Here is a 10,109-nt window from a genome sequence, read left to right on the forward strand (position 1 = left end):
TCAGAGACCAGGAACCCACTGTGCTAGGCACGGTACAAACACAGAAGAAAAAAAGTTCAGACTAATAATAAATATTATTAATTATTATTAGTAATAATAATTAACAATTCAACATGTTATGGACATTAATATATTAACCCTCACAGGTTAGGTAAATAAATATTCTCATTTCCATTTTACAGACAGTGAAATGAAGGCATAGGGAGTTCACACGACTTGCCAAAGGTCAGACCATAAATCTGGGGCTGGGCTGGGTACAAAATGCAGAACTCCTGACTCCCACTCATGTTTTTTAATTTACAGATTAAGCTTCCTCCTTATCCTCATGTTGGGTTTACATATATAAGCTCGATGGAGCAGAAGGGCAAAAGCTCATTTAATCTTGATTTTCAATATGAATACAGACTGTGAAAGCAGGGCCTCACAGTCCTTTATGACTTTCTGAGTTTTAAGCAGAAGGTGTGAGAAAAGTTATGCACTTCTATGAATATTATATTCCGAGTTCAGAATATGTGTTATAAGAAGCACATCAGTAAGGGACTTCAGTAGAGTTCACAGTCAGAATGCAGGAGTCTTACTTGAAGGAGAGCTTGTAAAAGTCTAAAGCAATGAAACTGCTTGTGTGACCTTTTCACCAATGTGAGTGAGAGGTTCACAATCTGGCCCTACATTTTCAAAATACAACACCTGTTTGTATCATGTGACTTTGTGAGCAAAAACATTTATGCACACAAGCTACAGCACTAGCATGGGATGTGCTGGTGACAGAATTTATACCCGCAAAACCCATTTCTCCAATAGAGTCTTGGTGATGCAAGTTCTCCCACCTGTGCACAAAATTTCTAGTCCACAAGAATTGTGTGTTCAAGTATTTCTTACATAAAGTTGCACACACACAAAAGGAGGCCACAGGTTAATGAAACTTTGAAAATGTGACTCTTTGTTTCAAGTACTAAGGAAAAGAAGTATTTAGAAAGCAGGCAAAGAGGGAATTACTGGGGTCAGCAGAAATCTGAGTTCACTCCCTAATAATACCCCAAAATACTGTACATGCACAGATAAGCTTTCCTCGTCTCTTCTTAGGCTAGGAGTTGCCAATTTTTCTTCATTTATCCATGGAGCAAAACTGCATTACAATATCATAAGTTTTCTAACATATTTCACTGTCATTTTGCTTTGCAACATGCTAATGATGCAGCAGAATATTACAACACTGCATTATGCCAGGAAGAAGCATCTTACTTGAAATCTATCTGGAGCTCTTCAAAGGCAAGCTCAGCCATGTCTACACTACCAACTTTGGATCAATGCAAGTTATACTGGCGTAATGCCACAGTTAGTACATTGCTCATGTGCATGCATACTTGGTTCCTTGCATTGATGCTGTGCATACTCATCAGGAGTGCTTGTGTTGATGCACAGTGTGGTGCACCATGGGTAGGTATCCCAGCATGCCACTCTGCATCATTCAGAACACTAGGCTTGCAAGATGCAGGAAAGATCTGTGGAAAGTAGAACTGTCATTTGAATTTCAGAACTGCTGGCAAACATATTTCAAGCTCAAACACTTTAGCAAGCATTCAGTTCCCATTTAGTGAGCGTTACAAACTTTACTCCTGTGCAGGTGAAGTAGCACATGCAACTCCCCTCTCCGGCGGCTTGAGCACTGAGAGTTTCAGGTACTATAGCTACTCTGCAGCTCAGATCAAAGGCTGTGGGAAGGGCAGCAAAGATGCACAGAGTTCTAACATCATAGATGCCTACAACTCTGGCTGGCTGGCTTTGGTTCACACACATTCTGTCCCTCTTTTGCTACATTAGTCTGCAAAAGAGGGCTGCTAGCCACACATCTTGGGCTGAGTTAAAGGAAAATAGCCATACAGAGATAGCACAGTGCCAAAATCAGAGACCATCTCAAGCTGTATATCAAAGGTAATACAAAATAATAGCCGTGAAGGAAATCAGATGCCAAGCCATGGGGATTGTTGTATTTCAGGATACTGGGAATTCCATAGAAAACTGAGATTTATTAGTGAAGTACGTAATTATAAGCTTTATTGATCATGTCTGCACAATAGGAGTAACAATTACTAGAGCTGGATGAAATTCTTAGCCTCACCTTTTTTTCACCCCAAAATGTGGATTTGGGTTGACCAAATCATTTAATGAATTTGTGTTGATTTTGACTAATTGTGTTAGTAAAAAGAACCCCAAAACCTAAAAACGAATTAAAAAAATCAAATTCTTTCAATTTCTTTTTACTTGGAGTGACTTTTTCTTTTGACATTTACTTCAGTTTTATATACAAAAATCAAAACATTTTACAAAGCTCAAAAAGAAATGTTTTGTTCAATCCAAAATGATTTTTTTCCTGACTTTTCGGTTCTCTGAAAACATTCAAAAAATGTTCATTTAGGGTTGAATCAAAACAACGTCCATCCCAATTTTTCAGCACTGCAAGAGAAGTGAAAAATCAGTTATTCACACGGTTGTAGTGACTGTGCAGCACCGACCGAATTCACAATATCCTATCCCAGCATGCACTGGGGCCCAGATCTTCAAAAGTGTTTAGATTTCCCAGTTTTGATCATCAGAATGTGGCCACCTTATCTGAGCACTGCCTGCCCATGACCCCCACCTTGCCCCCTCTTAGCACCAGCCCTGCCCCCTGCAGGCTCCTATGCTGGTGGCTGCACAGGAGGGTGTCAGAGGGCTGCCTGCATTGGCCCGATATTGCTTCTCTGCTGGGGGAATTCCCACGGGGGCCCTTCCAAACCCTCAGTGTTGTACTTCTACCACCAGAGCAGCACGTGTAATAACCCTGGCCCTGGCTCTAGCACCTGCTGTCCTGGGAGAGAGACAGCGAATGAGAGGGCAGCTTGAGCTGGGGAGGTGGCTTGGAATCTGCCCGAAGGGGGCAGTGGGAAGGCGTTTGGAGAAGAAGGAGGTGAATAAAGACTGCGCTGGGGTGAAGAGGGAATGTGCTGAGGAAGCTGTGTTAGAGGAAGCTGGACCATAAGGAGCAGTGTACAAGGAGCCCGGTTGTGAGGGGCACAGAGCGTATGACCAGTGAGGTTGCATGCCTGGGGAAAGCTGTGGCTTTCTGGGCAAGGAGCTATGGTTTGCAGGTGGGCCTGTTGGAAAGAGGTGTGGTTATCAAAGCATGAAAGAAAAGGAGCATCGTAAGCTGGAGAGAGGCGAAGGCGGGAGAACTGGGGAGAAGTTTGCAGCCAGGGAGAGGAGGTGATTTCCTCTTGCTGTGATACAGAGTGTTGTTTGAAAAATTTCTTGTGATGGGAATTTACAGTTTATTATTTTCCTCAGCAAATATTTTATGTTACTTTATATGATTATTCTATTATTCATATTATATTACCATTCCTGCCAAATATCTTGTTTTTTGCTTTATAAAGTTTAAAATGTAAGGTTATTTCTATTCTATTGATTTGCCTCTGCCCCTCCTCAAATTAGACCGCCATAGCTTGGTCACTGCACATGAAGGGAGACCAGCTGAAAAGGGGCAGAATCTGATCCAATGTCACCATTAGAGCTAGTGAGTAAAACTTTGACGGAACAATTTTTCATTAAAATATGCAGTTCCATCAAAATCAAAACCATGCTGATTTCACTGAAATTTTGTTCAGGATTCCCCCCATCCGCTTCCACCCCGCAAAAAAATTCTGACAATATTTTCAGAATTAAGTTTAGAGTTTTTCATTTTGGAATAACTTTTTGTTTAGAATTGATTTCTAATACAATACAATTCAATATAATACAATATTTTAAAAATCAAAATCAAAGCAAAACATTTCCATGAATCCAAAAGGAATTTTTTTTTCCAGAATTTTCCTTCATGGCGAATTCTGACATTTTTGGGTTTCATCCCTTTTCAAAATGAAGGCCACTTGCGATATTTCAAAACCCTTCCTGAAACAGAATTGTGGTCCTCTGGCCAGTTCTATCATATTTATTGACAAATTCGGTACCACATTCACTAATGCACTTTCAGCCAATCAGATACTTCTTCCTGAAGACTCAAAAAGCTCTTTTCTCACCATTAGCGTCACCGCATGCAATGAATGGAATTTTCCATTCCAAAAAAAGATTATATAGGGAGTTGGGGGGGGGGGGGAAGTACCTGACATCCTTAAACTCTGGATAAATTCTTATGTAGATGTAATAGAGGTGCATTTTGTTTGATATAGGCAATGCTGCATGTAGTTTAATTACAGCTGCTCAGCTGTGCAACATGTTTGTGGGCAGATATTAGGAAATTAGTCTCATGGTTTCATTCCCCTCTAGGTTCATAGGCCTAGCTGACACACCCCATTGTTCTCTCATTGTCCCTTGTTATTCTAGTTTAGGTCACACAGAATTCACATGCTTTGCTCACATTCCTTCACAGTCAGAGGATAACAGTGTGCCGCCATCCTTACATTTCCTGGAAGGCAAAGGAGAATGTAATTCTTTAAATAAGCTTTTTATTTATTGGGTAACCATTGGTGATGCCTCGGAATTCAAGGATGATTATCTTCCATAAAATTATTGCCATTATCTCTGGTGGATCCACAGGTGGCTAATGAGACCGATCCGAGATCCACAGATCTTGTCACAACTGGGGCAGACATTTCCCAATGGAAGGGGCCGATCTGTATTGTTGAGTTGGGCTGCAGCGCATTCTTTTCGCCTTTCCCATTTCTCCATTTTCTGTTGTCTCGACTGGATCTTGAAATATTGGGATCCTTTCCACAAGGCCCTTTTCCATTTTGGTTAGTCGAGGGCTTGGGTTTCCCATGAGTTTGTCAATATTTCACTTCATTTTGGCTTTGAGGGTGTCTTTGAAGCTCTTTTTTTGCCTGCCCCTCGTCCATTGGCCATGGTTCAGCTGTGACAACACAATCTGCTTTGGAAGTCAATTTTCTGGTATCCAAAGAACATGACCAGTCCAACAGAGTTGATGGTGGATGATCAAAGCTTCAACGCTGGAGATTTTGGCTTGGGGCAGAACACAGATGTTGATGTATCAGTCATCCCACTGGATTTGGAAGATCTTGCGGAGGCACTGTTGATGATATCATTCAAGAGCCTTGAAGTGTCTACTGTACATGACCCAGGTAAGGCACAGTCATTTGCATATTGCATTTCCATGACTGATTTACTGATAGTCTTTGTCTTGGATTAGAGGTGAATGAGGTTGAAGAGCTTGCCGTCTATTCTGTATTGGATGTCAAGTCCAGAGGGGAGCTTGTCAGCAATGAGAAGGAGGCTGACAGCAAGGAAAATGGTAAAAAAGGGATGGAGCGATGACATAGCCTTGCTTTACTCCTCTCTTAACTAGGAAGGGGTCAGGTTTGGATCCATTGCTGGTGACCATCAAAGACATGATGTTGGGTAGGTGTCAGAGGAGGGGAACAAATTTTGGTGGCTATCCAAATTTAAGGAGAATTCTCTACAGAGCCTCATGATTGATGAATAAGAACAAAAGAATAAGTACAAGACATCATAGGAACACCCAAGATCTAAGCATTGGCATTTAATTGACTATGTCATTGTTTGTGCTTGTGATGGCATTTACATCACCAGAGTGATGATTGCTGCAGATGATTGCTGGATGGACCATCTCCTTAAGTGCTCCATCTCTTCCATCAAACTTGCATCAAAATGACAAATACGGAAGAAATCAGCCAGACGGAAGATCAACGTTGAGAGCCTTATGGATCCAACCAAACATGACCTTTTCCAGCGGTGCCTCACTGAGAAATTGATGAATATCGAAATTGAGATGGAGGCCCCTGAAGATCACAGGAAAGCACTCAAATTGGCTGTTCATTCTGCGTGTGAGGCAACACTGGGGTTCTCAGTCAGGAAGCTGGTTTGACAAGACTGGTTTGGCAAGAATGATCAGGAAATCCAAGACCTGATTGACTGTAAGTGCAAGGCCTTCTGTGCAGGGCAGAATGTCATTGAATAATTGGGTAACCAACCAATAAACAATAAATGAAACCAGTAAACCAATGAAACAGTCCATTTTGACATTACTGAAACACTTCAGTTTTTCATTTCAGTTAAAAGTATTCAGCAAACGTGAATTAATGAATAGTTTTGGGTCGACCAAAGCTGTATTTTTTTGGTGAATAAACTATTTATTGAAAAACTGTCACCCAGCTCTAAGCTGTACTTCTCAGGATTGGGCCCTTAGTTATACAGGACATGCACGAGATAAATATCACTTTGTGGCAAAGAGTACATGTTGTAGGGAAAGAGTGGCATCACAAGAGAAAGAACCATATAAATTAATAGTTTTACAGTGAGGATCAAAACACAGAAGTGGAGCGGAGCTGTGCTACTTTGCACTAATGGATGCTCAGTCCTGAATGTCAGCATGTCTAGTTCATCAGTGACGAGGTAAATGAGTGAGCAATTGCCTTTATCCGTGGAGGCTGTGGTGACTGATTTAGCTGCTAACATCAGAACTGTTGCCACCTCACCTCTAATGAACTAACACTTTAATGAACACAGCTCCCTTTGCAGAACACTTGTTTTAAGTGTTGAATTAGGCTTGTTAGACAAACCCCAGAGAGGGTTTTCTTTTCTTTTTTCTTTCTCATGATCAGCCAAAGTTAAAAGCCTGTTGTTCTTTCACAAAGTCATAGATTTGTCTTTTTACTATTTCATGAAGGCAATTTTTTTGGCTGCCTGAAATGTCATATTGCCACTGATGTCAATGTAAACACAAGGAGGTTTTAAATCTCTCTCTTTCACCAGCTGCTCTGCCAGTGACATCAATACTTGTTGTCTGGAAACCACTGTGATGGCGCATCACTTAGAGCTAAGTCCTTAACTCCTTACTCAAGCTAAACCAACATTAGACTTGCCTTTGTATTTTTGGGTAAGCCCGTGAAACAAATTTTACTCCTACTCTTTAACCCCAAATATAATTAACTTGCATCTACTGTGATAACATCACTATGTACTGGGCTAGACTGAGGAGAACTAAGCAGGATGACTATCTGGGACAACTCCAAATTTCAATGACTAATAAAAAATAAATGAACAAATAAAACAGGGAAATCTTTGGGTCGCCCCATCAGTCTCTTGCTGCAAGAGCAGTGCAGCCAGCTGCTTGTGCTGGGATCGATGCACAATTGCCAAGTTTTGAGAGGAACTATTCTCCAGGCAAACTGGGAATGACCCACTGAAGGTTTTGTGGGCAGCCTGGTGAATTTAGTACCTATATAGTTGCTTTATCAGCACTGACTAACTTATCACAGCACCTCAATGCTTGCCTACCTCATGATCATCTCCGTGTTTACAGAGAGAAACTATGCAAAGACGTTAAGTGATCTCATTGAGTCCTTGAAGAAACCACTATCCATGGCAGGATGCAAATGCAGGAATTTCTTGCTCTCAATTCCATGCCTAGTCCATTAGACCAGACTGCTCACATGTTACTGAGTTGCTTCCCTTGTGACCTGAGGCCACACTGGCTGCTCAGCAGAGGCGCCAACTCATTTGCTGACAGAGGGATGGGAGGGAGCTTATGGCAGCTTGAGCATCACTCAAGGGTGTGGCTAAGATTTTCATGGGTCTCAAGTGGTACCCCTAGGTTTCTATATGGGGAGGAGGGGATGTGCATAATCTATTATCTTAAAGACAAATTAGTGACAAACTCTCCACCCTAGAAACTGGCTTACCTTGTTAAGAGTATTGTGACTGGATGGCAGAGTTAATTTCTTACCCCACCCTATAAGGAGATTTTGGAAGGAGATACAGGTACATTCTTGCTGTCCCTTGGGACGAGTGTGGCTTATTAGGGGAAAATACAAGGGAGGTCAATATAGCTCATTGACAGTGGCAGCGAGGGTCTGGGACAGATGGATTGTGAGGGCAGGAAGCCTAGGAGAAGCCAAACCTGGGGAGACAGCACAGACTGGAGTGTTAGAGTGTTATTTTGGAGTCACCTACTTGTTAATCAAACCAGACTCCATGAAGGGTGATTTTATGAGTCTGCAATGCATGCATGGCTTTTGTTTGCTTCTTGATGGGGACTCCACTACTGTAGAGCTGTCTTTGCAAGGAGATGGGCCAGATTTTCAAATGGAAGTTAGGTGCCTAACCTGCTGAAGTACTTTTGAAAATCCCCTAGGTGCCTATCTGCACCTTTAGGCACCTAAATGACTTTGAAAATATGACCCTATAAGCTTACTTTTAAAAAATCTGAAAGCAGAGATTAGCTTTGACATTTAGAGGTCTCCAAACTTAAAGACAGGTTTCAGAGTAGCAGCCGTGTTAGTCTGTATTCGCAAAAAGAACAGGAGTACTTGTGGCACCTTAGAGACTAACAAATTGATTTGAGCATAAGCTTTCGTAAGCTACAGCTCACATCATGAATGCATCCGATGAAGTGAGCTGTAGCTCACGAAAGCTTATGCTCAAATAAATTGGTTAGTCTCTAAGGTGCCACAAGTACTCCTTTTCTTTTTGCAAACTTAAAGAGTTATGGCTGAGGGCATTAGCAAATCTCAAAGGCTGATCATGATTACTATTGACTCAAATGAGAGTTTAGCCTGAATATGGGCTTCAGGATTTGTTCCTCAATGCATAAATAAGCATCAAAGGTAGGCAAGAAAAGTTCCTAGCTATTGGAATTTTGCAACCTTGGACATCAAGAGAACAGAAAGACAAATTCCTGGGAACACTTTTGTTCCTATTTTTTGGATCAATAGCAATTTAAAATAGGCATGATGATAACCTCCCATCATTACCAGAGTGGGGTAGACAGTCCTGGCACAGTATAGCAGAGATATGTATAAACTCATCCAGTAATTTAGACCAAGCCACCAAATAGACTGATCCATGACCACTTTTCACAGATTATTTCAAAAAGAACTCATCCGTCACAATGCAGTAAATAATTCATGAGAGCGTTTACCTACACTTTTTTTTCTTTTTTCTATAATTACTTGCTCTTTAAACAGTTCCAGTGCTGTGTATAATGTAACTGACTGTGGCTCAGTCCCCGCATGACAATATAATGCAGGTAATTTGCTTTGGCTGTGTTACTCTATCATTAGTTAGGCTCTCTGTTTAGTATGTCATACTAATGAATGTACAAAAATCCATGCTAACTTTTGCACTGCTTTTCTAGTAGCTATTATAATTAGAGGGGAATAGAGAGACAGAAGTCTAATTAATAATATGTTCATTTCAGTTTTGTGACAAGAGAAAGGAAAATGTGAAGAAGGCTGTTTATTTCTTAAATCAGTATCGTTTCAATCAATGATTATTGCCTACAATGTTGCTATATGTGGATACTTCTTTGTGGATGCATAATAAAAAACAATGAAAATAAAATGTTAAAAAAAACCAGACAAGTAGCAAGAGGAAAACATTTTGTCTTGTACACAACTATTTGGGCAAAGGAGACAAGAAGGCAACAGATGACAGATGAACGAGCCTATGATGGACTGTATTTTTGTGTCAAAACAGAGCCTACTGTCTCTAACAGTTATTCACACAGTTGGTAAGTTATCACACAGCTTGATTTCCAGATCAGCTGGCACACAGAGGCTTAATTATACACCTGGTAAATATTCAGGGAGGACAATATTCTGGCTTCAGATCTGGGCACCCAGACCTAAGGCCAGAGTCTAGCCTTGCTTCTCCTACTGGTCTCAGCTGTATTTGAACTGACGTGACATTGCTCCTTGAATACCAGTGAAGGGGAAGGTCTCAGCTGCACTGTGATGGATTTTTGCTCCCTACTTTTATCTATTTGTGCTTTGATCATACCGGCTACCTAGATGAGGAGCTGGGGGGATTAATTTTAACCTGTTTGTTACCCAGGCAGATTTGGATTCTGCTATCAGACCTGAACTGTTTTTTGGAAAAATAAGGCTGACTCAAACTAATATTCAGAGGCGCTTTTTGCTGTGAAAATGGAATGTAACTGACACTATTTTCACTTTCCCCGCTTTTCTTTATACAAGTTATAGTCTGAGCAGTACAGGTGTGAACATATGGTTCCATTAAAAATGAATTGCCACTAAAAAAAAGGTTTCAGAGGAACAGCCGTGTTAGTCTGTATTCGCAAAAAGAAAAGGAGTACT

This window comes from Lepidochelys kempii, chromosome 1 (genome assembly GCF_965140285.1).
Source record: "Lepidochelys kempii isolate rLepKem1 chromosome 1, rLepKem1.hap1, whole genome shotgun sequence".
Lineage (NCBI taxonomy): Eukaryota > Metazoa > Chordata > Testudines > Cheloniidae > Lepidochelys > Lepidochelys kempii.